The following is a 13,233-nucleotide window of genomic DNA, read 5'->3' as shown; positions in this document are numbered from 1 at the left end:
TTGCTACCCTGAACCCTGACTGGCTCATCTCCTCCCGGCAACCCTTCTGTAAGAGGCTGTCCCATTGCCTGCAGATGGGCTTTGGGTCTCCAATCTGCACTCCCCTTCATTTACAATGATAGGATTTTTTTTTCTTTGATGCCTGATACACCTTCAACACCTCGTGGTCACACAGGCTGGTTTGCTTCTTCCATGTGGGCTTTGTTGCTTCTGAGCTAGATGGCCACTTGTTTATCTTTAAGCCTTTAAGACTCCAGATGCTATTCTTTGATAGCCGGGCACCATCAGCTTTCTTCATCACAGTTGCTTATGCACACATTTGTCTTCAGTGATCATACTGGGAAGGTAGGCACACACTGATATGATTTTTTTGTTCTTTGATGCCTAACACCTGGTCCCTTCTACACCTCATGGTCACACAGGCTGGTGTGCTTCTTCAATGTGGACTTTGTTGCTTCTGAGCTAGATGGCTGCTTGTTTACCTTCAAGCCTTTAAGACCCCAGATACTTTTAAACAGATATCAAATATAATCTTCAGGTTGCATACTCAAGTATACAAATGATGGAGACTTCAGTTACACCATCTAGTAAAAGTGGGGACTCAAAATATATCCCCCATAGTCTTGCTCCATTAGCATAACATAACTCATTTGAAAGTGGAACTATAACCACAGGTATGGAGACTAGAATTTGCAGTACAGAAAAAAAGAAGGAAGGATGTAGCTAGAAATCCAATAATTAATTACACTCCTGTTGTTTTCAATCTGTAAAATATGTTCGGGCTTAGAGAAGAATTGATGTTAATTTTTCTCTAAATGTAGAATTTGGTGGAATTCACAAATGAAGCTGTATGGACCTAGATTTCATCCATTGTTCTGGGTCTATTCAGCGTTTCTAATTAGTCTGTGTTTATTTAGGTAGGTAGTATATTTCTAGAAATTTGTCCATTTCTTCTAGTTTTTCCAATTGTTTGGGATACAATTCTTCATCGTATTCTATGATTGTCTTTTTTATTTTGCAGGGTTTGTTTCCTTTCTTAATTGCACTGTTTGTGTTTTCTTTCCCATTTTTAGATTCACCAGTGACTTGCCAATTTGTTTTATCTTTTCAAATAACCAATGTCTTGTCTCACTGCTTTTCTGTTCATTTCTGCTCTGATATTTGTTATTTGGTTTCTTCTGTCAATTGTAGAATTTTTTTGCTGTTCTTTTTCTAATTGTTGGGAATGTTGGGTTACCATTTTGGGTTCTTCTTCCCTTTGATGTGCTCAATTATTGTGGTAAATTGCCTACTGGGCACTGCTTTTGCACTCTCCCAAAGGTTTTAGTATGTTGCTTTTCATTTGATTGGAGGAATTTTTAAATTTCATTTTTAATTTCCTCTATTAGTCAGTAGTTTTTAAGCAGAGTTTTCTTCAGCTTCCTTGATTTTCCTACTGTTGATTTCTGATTTTATAGGGTTGTGATCTCAGAAGATATTTCATAGCCTTTGGAATAAATGAGGAAGTCAATATGCAGAAATTTCAGTGGGCAGCTTAAGAAGACAAAGTAAAATATTATAATGAGATGTGCAAAGATATGTAGTTAGAAAGCACACTCAGCATATCCTAGAATTGCTAAAGCAAATAGAAGAAATAAGGAAGTCAAAAGGCTGAAAAGGATGGTCATTTACTTTAGCCAATCTACAATTAAGTGCAAGTTTCTTCTGACATCCACTCTGATCTTTCCTGTCTCTTTAATGACTTTGTGCTTTTTTGTATCTGGTATTCCTGCTGTCATCCTACAGCTTATCAGGTCTCCTGTCATTAGTGTTCAGTGCATCAAATTGTGTTCTTGAGATGGTTTCAAAATTTGGATGGGACAGCCTCAAAATTGTATCTTGGCTCTTGTGTATTGTTTTCATTTTCTTCAACTTCAACTTGAATTTACAAATGGACAAGTGATGGTCTGTTTACAAATCTACCAATTTAGCAGTTTAAGTCAATTGCCTAATCCACCAGGCTGACTAAATGTGAATAAGTTCACATCGGAGATCTATACACTAGAGCAAGTGTTCATTTGGTTAAAACAAAAGAAGCAAAATGTAATGTAAATGAAAGAAAAAACAAAAGTAATGACTTAAATAAGTTAAATATAAATAGTTTTAAACCAATATGCCTGTACTAAGCTCTTTACATTTTTGACTACTTTATATGACTCATTAAACAATAGTATCTTTTAAAAAGTAAAATATTTCCTCGCTAAATATTTCTTATCTAAGTGTGCATTTCAGTGAATATAATCTTTGTTTTCTTAATGGAATAGCTGTGTTCTTAATACTGTTATTCAAGAGCAATATAAAGAGATAGCAGTTCCTTACTCTTAGTTTGTACCCAAGGACTGTCATGTAACTTCCAGATTTAGAAACCAGATCATTATTATAAATTATAATTACTTTTTTTTTAGCTTATAACTCATGGAGCCTTGATTATCATTACTCAAAATATGACCAGGACTTATTGCCTTTTATGAGATGAAAGATATATAAATTTCAATGACATTGTGGTCAAATAATGATAAATACAGAAAAATGCTTAAGCAATTCCATGCTTAGAATTGATAGTAGATGTGTAAATAGAACTGTTAAAGAATTTGAAAATTGGATTCTCCTTTGAGGGAATGATTACTTAACTTCAATCATGTATGACACTTATTTTGTGCCATAACCTATTTTGCAGAATAATTTTCTTTCTCATAAGGTAAGAAACCTTTTGATTGAAGGCCAAAAGCTAATGAAAGGATGGAGTAAAAGAGGAGCAATTATGGTGCCAATGACTCAGTTCCTTTAATCTTTTAGCTGTCAAAGTTAACTATTTAAGTAAATTTTTAGCAATGGAATTTTAATTACTAAAAATTTCCCCTGGTTTTAAATGGGAACTCAAGGAATCAAGACATGCTCATACATATGAATACAATTTTATAAACAAAGCCCCCTAAGTGAACTTTTGATTTAGATTCATTAAAAAAATTAATTCGTCTTGGGACACTTCAACTCAGCCCAAGACTAATCATCCTGCTGCTAACTAATAGATGAGCCATTCAATCCACCCAGAATCTACTCTGGGGAAAGATCTGGTGATCTGCTTTTGTAGATTTCTACATGGAAAACTGCTGGGCAGTTTTATCCTGTCACATGGGTTCACTATGGGTTTAAAATGAACTGGACAACACTAAAGCACAAGACCTTGCATCTCAATGCCACATTGTTTGAAATATGTTGTTGGGTGCGATTTAATCTGTTCTCATTCATAGGAACCATGTGCACAACAGAACTCATAATGTTTGGCATGTTTGAGGGCAACGTTGCAACCATTTTGTCAATCCTACTCATTGAGATCTGTCTCTTTGTCATGGTCCCTCTACTTTACAAGCATGACTTCTTCTTCCAGGGACTGGTCCTTTCTGGTAACTTGTCCAAAGCACACTAGACAGGTCTCACTATCTTGCCTTCAAAGGAGAATTCTGACTGTATTTCTTCCAAGACAGATGTATTAATTCTTCTCACAGTTCATGGTGAATTCAGTATTCTTCACCAACACCATAATATAAAGATATTAATTCTTTAAATGTGCTTATTATTGTCTACTGTTTGGACACATAAGACCATGGAAAATATTATAGCTTGAGTCAGGTGCACCTTAGTTTTGAATGTAATTTCTTTGCTTTTTAACATGTCCCCCCCCAAAAAATTTTTTTAATTGAAAATTAGGTGGTATTTACCTTTCAGACCATCAGCTTTGTATTCAACAGTTTAAACTACTAATTAACTCCCCAGCAGTTATCCTTCACCTGTTCCTTGATTTCTCTGCTCCCTTTTGGCGACCACCATCTTCCGCTTCGCCCAAGTTAACACCTGTCAACAGTCTAGCCCGTTTCTTTGTCTTCCCTCATTTGCCCGCCCCACTTGGAAGCCTCCAAAGTATATTCCCTTTGGTGTGACATTATTCTTCTTTGTTTTTAAATGTATTTTTTTGTATCGCACTTTAAAGATTTTTTTTTTCAGCAGCAGATTTTCAAAGTTCATTATATCACTTGATTTCTTGACTGTTGCTCCCACAGATATTGACTGTGGACCCAAGTAAAAAGAACTCTTTGACAGCTTCTGTATTCCTCAGGGTAACATACTGTTGCTATGGGTCCAGTTATGAGGGGTTTCGTTTTACTTGTGTTCAGTGGAAATAGTTGTACTAAAATTATTTCTACGATGTGGAACTAAATAAAAAATTGCCATAAGGGAAAATTTTAATATTCTTTAAGATTTAGTTTTGCACATTATTTTGTTGTTTCCCTGTAAAAAGTTTAAAATATCTTAATAAATTATGAAGTAAATACTCAGAAATGTAGTCACGAAAGGCTGAAATTAAAAAAATATATTAAACAGCCAAGAGCAAAGATATCAACTCAAACATAGTAATACTGCAATAAGAACCCAAAGGGATTTTTTTTAAAAGCAAGATCTGATCATTTTGAAGGCCAAACATATTAAATTTATATATATTAGTTGCCCAATAACTGGAGTCATATTTTACATATCTTTGTATCTAATGCTTTGACAGTTTTTGTCATTTGGAATAAATTAATTTGGAATAATTAAAATAAAACTTTAAAATAAAACTGTATGTAGTACTATACTTCCTAAATCTTATTTATAACAATGTAATTATGTCATAATGGAAATTACGACAGGGCAATTTCTCACTTTGTACAATTACTCTTGTAGTCCACTGAATACAAGTGACAATACCAAGTGACAGAATTCACCAATGTAAGAAGCATCTGAAAAATACAGCATGCTATTCTTAAATGATCCCTGGGGGTATAGACTCTGAGCTGTTAACCACAAGGTCAGTAGTTTGAACACACCAGTCACTCCTCAGGAGAAAGTTGAGGCTGTCTATTCTGATACAGATAAAATATTGGAAATGCAATGGAATAATTCTATCCTATTCTATGGAGTTGCTATGAGTCAGAATCAATTCAATGGCAGTGAACTTGAGTTTGGGATGCTTAAATAAGCATGTATATTTTTCCTTAAGGGTTTAAAATGGCTGTCGTATTTCTATATATGTAAAGTCTTGTCTACCTTTTTACATAACATGTGCATTTGCAAATTGCATCAGTAGTTACCAGGAAAATTCAATAATTTCCTTTACAGCCACAAGTTTGTGATAAAACTGAAAAATGTACTGCCACTGAATCAATATCAATTCCTCATGACGCTAAAGGACAGAGCAAAACTCACCTTTTGAGTTTCTAACCTTAAATATTGTGCAGTCAGCCTCATGTTTCTCCTTTGGAACAGCTGGGAGGTTCAAACTGCTGACCTTATGGGTATAGGAAGGGTTTTTACAGGATGATAGTCTTCCTGTTGTCTATTCAGAATTTTAAAGAAGCTATGGAGATCACCCAAACTCACCATCAGTTTGTTCTATTGTGGTGGTTGTATGCGGTTTTGACGCAAGAAACAATGCCAGTGGTATTTTAAATGGCCATGATAGATACGCTTCAACAGAACCTCCAGACTAATATAATAAATAAGACCTGCTGTTCTATTTCCAGAAAAAAAATCTTCTTATCACACAGAACATTTTTAGACGAGTTTAGTTTGCTCATATAATCGGGCATGAACCAGGAGCCAGTGATGCATGTGAATGCTGAAAATGCTGAAGATGATGCAGGACTAGGCAATACTCTGTTCCGCTGCACATACAGTTGTCATGAATCTGAACGTGCTTGGTGGCAGCTAACAATAACAACTGATAGAAGTGGAATTTCTGGGTCATGTGGTAAGTGTATTTATAACTGTAAAGATGCTGCTATGCCGATTTCCAAGGTAGCTGTAGCAGGTTATATGCTTACCTGGACCCATTTCCATTGAGTTGATTCTACTCATCGAGATTCTAAGGCCAGAGCAGAGCTTCCCCTTTAGGGTTTTCTGAGCCTGTAACATCTTCAAGGGGGCAGTCTGCCTAATCTTTCTTCTGTGGGGGGACTGGTGGCTTCAAGCCATCACATATTCCGTTAGCAACACGATCCTTAACCCAATGTTCCCACCTTATAAATCTACTGGCAATGCACAAAGTTCTGGGTTCTCCAATTTTTTTCCAGCAATTTTTATCATCTTTCTCTTTTATTGTAATCATTCTTGAGTATTTGTAATAGTGTATCATTATAGTTAACGTTTGTATTTCCCAAAGAACTAATGATGATGAGTGTATTATTATGTTTTTATTGCTGTTATTAGGTGCCATCAAATTATTTCAACTCAGAGAGAACCTCTGTACAGCAGAACAAAACATTGCTCAATCTCACACCAACTGCATGATCATTCCTATGTTTAATGTATTTATATGCAACTATTAGCCATTCATATATCTCTCAGGCCTAAGGGCATAAATTTACCTTTTACTTTTTACTCCCTCTTGCTGATTTTACAGGGAATGGATTTGATTTTTCAAAACTAAATATATTAACCCTACCTAATTCACAATAAAAGTTTTTTAAAAGGTAAATATATTGTTAGCTCCAGGGTGTTTTGTTTGTACTAGAAACATTATATCAAGTGATGATGGTTCCTTCTCTTTCTTGTGTTTTTGAAAGTTTTTGTTTTCAGTGGGTACCAAGTTTTGTATAATGATTTCATTTCATTTATTGATATAAACATGAATTCCTTGCCTTTTATTTTAATAATGTGAAACAAATTTTTTTTTGGTGATAAAATGACCTTTTATTTTGGAGCTATATCAAACTGATGATAATGTATGCTATTTTCATATGATGCTGGATTTGAAGAATATTTTTCTGTAGTTTTCTTGGGATGTTTTTTTCTAACTTGATATCCAGGTAGTACTGGTCTTTTTGAATGCTTTAGAAATCTTCCTTCTTTTGTATTATTAAGAATAATTTTTGAGTAATTGATATTATATCTCTTTTAAACATTTTGAAAAAACTTACCTCACTGGACTTATCAATATGGAAGGATGTATAATTACTAACTTAATTTATTGTTGTCTGTTCCTACTAAGTCCTCTGAAATTACTTCTGGTATTTTTCATCTCCTAAGAGTTAGACCAATTTATCTAAGTTGTCAAATGTGTTGGTATAAAGTTGTTCATGATGTTAAGAAACTCACTGCCATTGAGCTGATGCTGACTTATAGTGACACCATAGGACAGGTAGAACTGCCCCTGTGAGTTTGGGAGATTGTAACTCTTTATGAGAGTAGAAAGCCTTGTCTTTTCCTGTGGAGTGACTGGTGGTTTCAAATTACTGTCCTTACAGTTAGCAGCCCAATGCATAACTAATAGTTTATATTAAGTTCTGTAGGGTTGGTAGCATTGCCTTTCATTTATTTCCTTCCTTTGGTAATATGTGTCTTTCCTTTTATTTGATGAGTTTATTTAATGTTATTTTACATTTTATGTCAGTTTATCTTTTTTCATTTTATTTTGTCTTTTCAATAAAACAACTTTTGATTTCATTGATGTCTACAATGTAGTACTCCCCCCAAATCCAGATTTTTTCCCTTAAAGCTTTGTATTTAATTTTTTTTTAACAAAACAACCTTATCACGTTTAAAATACTCTCCACTACACTTAATTGTCAAATATGTGATTCCATTCTTGGAAATATTTTTCAAATACATCTGTTTGGATGGCTGACAGCACTTCCCTCATTTTTTCTTCACCACTTCCACATCATCAAATCACTGTCCTTTCATGCCCCTCTGCATTTGAGGAAACAAAAAGAAGTCACAATGAATTAGGTCAGGTGAGTAAGGTGCATGGGCCAAGACAGGTGTGCTGTGTTTGTGCCCAAAACTGGAGCACTGAGATGGCTGCGTGAGCAGGTCCGTTGTCGTGTGGTAAAACCAGTCCTCCATCAGCACAAATCAGACCATTATTTATTTATTTTAATAAATCATAGTATTGGGGGCTCGTACAACTCTTCTCACAATCCATACATACATCCATTGTGTCAAGAACATTAGTACATTTGTTGCCATTATCATTTTCAAAATATTTTCTTTTACTTGAGCCCTTGGTATCAGCTCCTTATTTTTCCCTTCCCTTCCCTTCACCACCTTCTCTCCCTCATGAACCCTTGATAATTTATAAATTATTACTATTTTTTCATGTCTTACACTGACCATTGTCTCCCTTCACCCACTTTTCTGTTGCTCCTCTCCCCGGGAGGGGGTTGTAGATCATTGTGATCAGTTTCCTCTTTCTTCCTCCACCTTCCCCTTCCCCTCCTGGTATGGCTAATCTCAATATTGGTCCTGAGGGGTTTATCCTGGATTCTCTGTTTCCAGCTCTTATCTGTACCCTTGTACATGCTGTGGTACTATTTGTAAGGTAGTATTGGGGTCATGATAGTCGGGGTGCAGCAGGGAGAGGAAGCATTAAAGAGAAAAACTGTATGCTTCGTCAGTGCTATACAGCACCCTGACTGGCCTGTCTCCTCCTCATGACCCTTCTGTAAGGGGATGTCCAATTGCCTACAGATGGGTTTTGGGTCCCCACTCTGCACTCCCTGCCATTCACAATGACATGATTTTTTTGTGCTGGATCTTTGATGCCTGATGCCTGATCCTATCGACACCTCATGATCACACAGGCTGGTGTGCTTCTTCCATGTGGGCTTTGCTACTCTACTAAAGCACTCCCTCAACACAAGAACACTTTGTTCTACTAATCTGGCATTCTGTGATGCTCACCTTCCCTTACATGATCACTGAACACACATGGGAGCATAAGCAAATGTGGTGAAGAAAGCTAATGGTGCCCAGCTACCAAAAGATATAGCATGTGGGGTCTTGAAGATAAACTTGAAGGCTTGAAGATAAATAAGCTTCCATCTAGCTGAGAATTCAGACCTTTTTGTTGCACACTATTATGCCATCTTTTCAGAACCTCTCAATAGAAACCCTGATTAACAGTTTGATCTGGTGGAACAAACTCCAAATGCCCTATGAGTAGACATTTTTGTCCATTCAGAAAGTTGACGGATATCCAGAATGAGGTTTGTTATCAAATGACATTTCACCATTTTTTTAAACAAGAAAACCACTCGTGCAATTGGGGTTCCCCACCCCACCCCCACAGTGTTGTCCCTGTAAGCTGTATTCAACATCACACAAGTTTCTGTGGCATTTTTCCTGAGCAGGAAACAAAATTTCACAACCACAGCTGTTATCTGAAATCAGCCATTACAAAAATGAGGTTCGAGCAAAACTGCTTTTACAAAGAGTTTCACTGTGACCAGAGAGAACCTTCCCAGGTGATGTCATGGGTGAAGAAATTCAATGCGAGTTGCTTGATGTTCACCTGGTGGGGAAAATGTGTACTCTGAAAGCTCCCCTCTGTCCTGCACAATTCCGGGTTCGTTTGGGTACCTTCTAGTATTAATTTTCTATTAACTATCATTGTTTCTTTTGGTAATCACTATGATTTCATTTCCTCTATTTAATTTTTCTTTTGTTTGCTTTCCTTATTAAAGTTTCATGAAGTAGAAGACTAGGTTATTGAATTGAAACTTATTTGTTTACATTATAAATTTGTTTAAAATTATTGATTTTATAGCACAACTTTAAATTTAGTCACACATTGTGTCATGCTGTATTTATTTTGATTCAAAGTATTTTCTAATTTACCTGCAATTATATTTTATACCTATACATTATTTAGATATATGTAGTTTAATTTTCAGGTACTTCATTCCTTAGATTTCTTTCTGTTGTTAATTTTAAAGTGGATTCCACATGACTATGCTTTATATACTGTAAATTTAAGAAAAAATAATTAAAGCTTCTTTCTAACCTAGATATATTGTTAGAGAATATTCTATGTGTACTTTAATATGCAACTTATATAAGTTAGTTGATAGCGTTTTTTTAGTCTACCATATATTTTGACTATTCTCCAGAGTTGTTTTATTAATTACAAAGGGAGGACTTTAAAATAATAAATTAAGTTGTTGAATATTTAATTTTCTTTTTACTTCATCAGGTTTAATTGTTTTGGGGACTATACTATTAAATGAATATACACCATGTGGTAAAGTGAAATTGTTTGGTTTGATTCTTCTATCCTTATTTTTTATGTTTTGACATTTTTCTGGGTATAAAAGAAGCAGGTACATTTCGTGAAGGTGAATATTGAACAGGGGCATGATGTAAGAACTAATTGCTCTTAAGTTGGAGCTAGAATTTACTGTGAGCCCAAAACCCATTCCTGGATCTATGCTTTGTTTTTAATTTGCTGTAACTTGGGAGATAATAAATATGTCATATCACTCCATAGTTGAATCATGTCAAACATAATTGCACAATTACTTCCACAATCAGTCTCAAACACACTATTTCCTCTTGGACTTCTGGACATCATCTCTCTCTTATCTTCCCCATGCCTCTTGACAGGGAGGCACAGGGGATTTCTGGAGTAAATAATAAAGGCTGGAGGGGCCAGGGAGCTCTAGAACAGATTGTGAACTCATTTTAAAGGCGATTTAAACCTGGTCGGGGTGTGGAGGTGCTGTAAGATTGATAGGATGGTGATTGTATAATTCTCCTTGATAAGATTAAACAATGGAATTATCAAATTGTATGATATGTAAGTTATGTGCCAATAAAACTGTTGGAGGGGGAAAACATAAGAAGAAGCAGCTACCGAAAACCCCATGGCCATCAAGAAAGAAATGCAATCAGTGGAGCATGTGTGAAATCTCTGCCTGAAATGGGAAGGCAGCCGAGGCTTCAGAGGCCACAGCACTGAAACCTGAGGCAGAGCAGAGGAACAGCTCAGTCTGTGCGCTAGAGCAGCAAACTTCTCATACCATTGAAGGAGTAAAGCCTCCTGTGGGCAGGAAGCTGGCTTGCAGTGTGAAGTACCCTTTGTGCATTTAGCAGCATTAAAGGAAGGATGTGAGGTTTTTCTGAGCATAGCAAAGATCAGTGGACCAGCTGGCTGAAAGAATGAGAATCAGAGAGAGATTGAGGTCCAGAAAAAGGTGTGCTTGTTCCCATGACTGAAAAGAGGTGCTGCTGTAGACAAGAGGACTGTAACCTTAATGATTTCTGATCCTAACTTGTGGTTACCTGTTACCTTCTCTAATAAGCTCTATAATCATGAATGTTGTCCATGGGTTCGGTAGCCATTCCAATGGATTTTGGGGTGCAGTAGGGACATAGAGGACCATGGAAGGAAAAGTTAGTGTTGGCATAGGATAGAGAAGGCTGGAGGCTGGAGACGTGTCAGGCTCTGCCTTGCAGGAAACGACCTTGAGCTGCTGTGGAATTGAGCTCTCCTGCGCCCTAGTAAACCTGGAGGAAGTCAGACATGGCCCTTCCATTTCCTCATATACTTATGATTGCTATATTTTTCTGGTATATTGACTCTTACGTAATTTTGAAATGTTCTTTTTGTCTTCAATGAAATATATTTCTTGCCGTCAGTCCTGTCTTAGTAATATTAGTATAACTACTCCATATTTCTTATTGTTATTGTTTGTACAGCATATATATTTTTTCTCCCTTTTACTGTCAACTTAGTTGTGTTATTGAATCTAAGGGATTTTTCTTTTAGACTGTGTTTAATCCATCCTGATAATCTCTGCCCTTTCACTGGAGGATATGCTCATGCTTAACATGAGAGAGGCAAAGAGAGAATCACCACTAAATAGATTCCTATGTTTCTTGGCAGGAGGAGGGCAGGATCTGGGGAAGAAGGGATAAGGGAGATGTTGATGCCTCTGTACAGTTAAAATTGTTTTTTTCTTGACTGATGTGCAGTCTCAGGAGCAGCAATATAGCTGTGAGTGCCAGAAGCAGAGTGATCTGCAACAGCCTGGACTATATCTCTGAACCCAGAAGCCAGAATCCCCAAAGTCTGGATGATATAGATTGACCCTTCTTATCCATGAGATGTGAGGTTGGCAGGGAATAGCTCCAGCATGCTCCTTTGCCTACCTAAGCAAGTGAGACCTTATACGTTGGGACATTTTGCACCTCTGTAGAGGTAGTGTTGGCAAAGTTCACTCTCTTGCTCCAGATCCTGTGTCTGGCTTGCTTCCATCTGACCTCTGGTTTGGGGGACTTGAGCTGGCAGCCTCTTACCTGATCTGACTCGTTTTTGCAGCCTCTATTTGCTGTGAAGGTGGTTTATCCAGACAAATATCTGAACCTTGGGTTAGGAACTTTCCAGGCTGTCCAATGGCATGAACCATTTTCTTAATGCCGCATGAGTTCTGCAGTGAATTTTGAAACCCTGGGACATGTGACAATATACTAAGTGGAGGAATGGTGATTGGTATCTTGGTAATGGAGTAGTATAGCATTTTGGAAAAGTCAGACATTTGGAACATCTTTAATATGCATGTTATTATTTTTTCAAGGATACTAATCCACATATTCACTACCATCGAGTTGATGCCAACTAAAAGCAACCCTATAAGACAGAGTGGAGCTGCCCGTGTGAGTTTCTGTGACAGATTCTTTTTTTAAATCATGTTATTGGGGGCTCGTACAATTCTTATCATAATCCATACATACACCCATTGTGTCAAGCACATATGTACATTTGTTGCCATCATCATTCTCAAAACATTTGCCTTCTACTTGAGCCCTTACTATTGGCTGCTAATTTCCCCCCTCCCTCCCCCCTCCCCCCTCCCTCATGAACCCTTCATAATTCATAAATTATTATTTTGTCATGAGTACACTGTCCGATGTCTTCCTCTGCCCTCTTCTCTGCTGTCCATCCCCCAGGGAAGAGGCTGTACGTAGATTCTTGTAATTGATTCGCCCTTTTTACCCCACATTCCCTCCACCCTCCAGGCATCACCACTCGCACCACTTGTTCTGAAGGAGTCATCTGTCCTGGATTCCGTGTGTTTCCAGTTGCTATCTGTACCAATGTACATCCTCTGGTCTAACCAGATTTGTAAGGTAGAATTGGGATCATGATAGTGGTGGGGGGAGGAAGCATTTGAGGACTAGAGGAAAGTTATATGTTTCATCATTGCTAACCTGCACCCTGACTGGCTCATCTCCCCCCCACCAACCCTTCAGTAAAGGGGTGTCCAGGTGCCTACCGATAGGCTTTGAGTCTCCACTCACCCTCATTTACAATTATATGATTTTTTGTTCTTTGATGCTTGATACCTGATCCCTTCGACAGCTCGTGATTACACAGGC

The sequence above is a fragment of the Echinops telfairi genome, unplaced genomic scaffold (assembly GCF_000313985.2).
Source record: "Echinops telfairi isolate 266 unplaced genomic scaffold, ASM31398v2 ScPeMD7_18;HRSCAF=68, whole genome shotgun sequence".
In the NCBI taxonomy this organism is placed as follows: Eukaryota; Metazoa; Chordata; class Mammalia; order Afrosoricida; family Tenrecidae; genus Echinops; species Echinops telfairi.
This window is presented reverse-complemented; position numbering follows the sequence as displayed.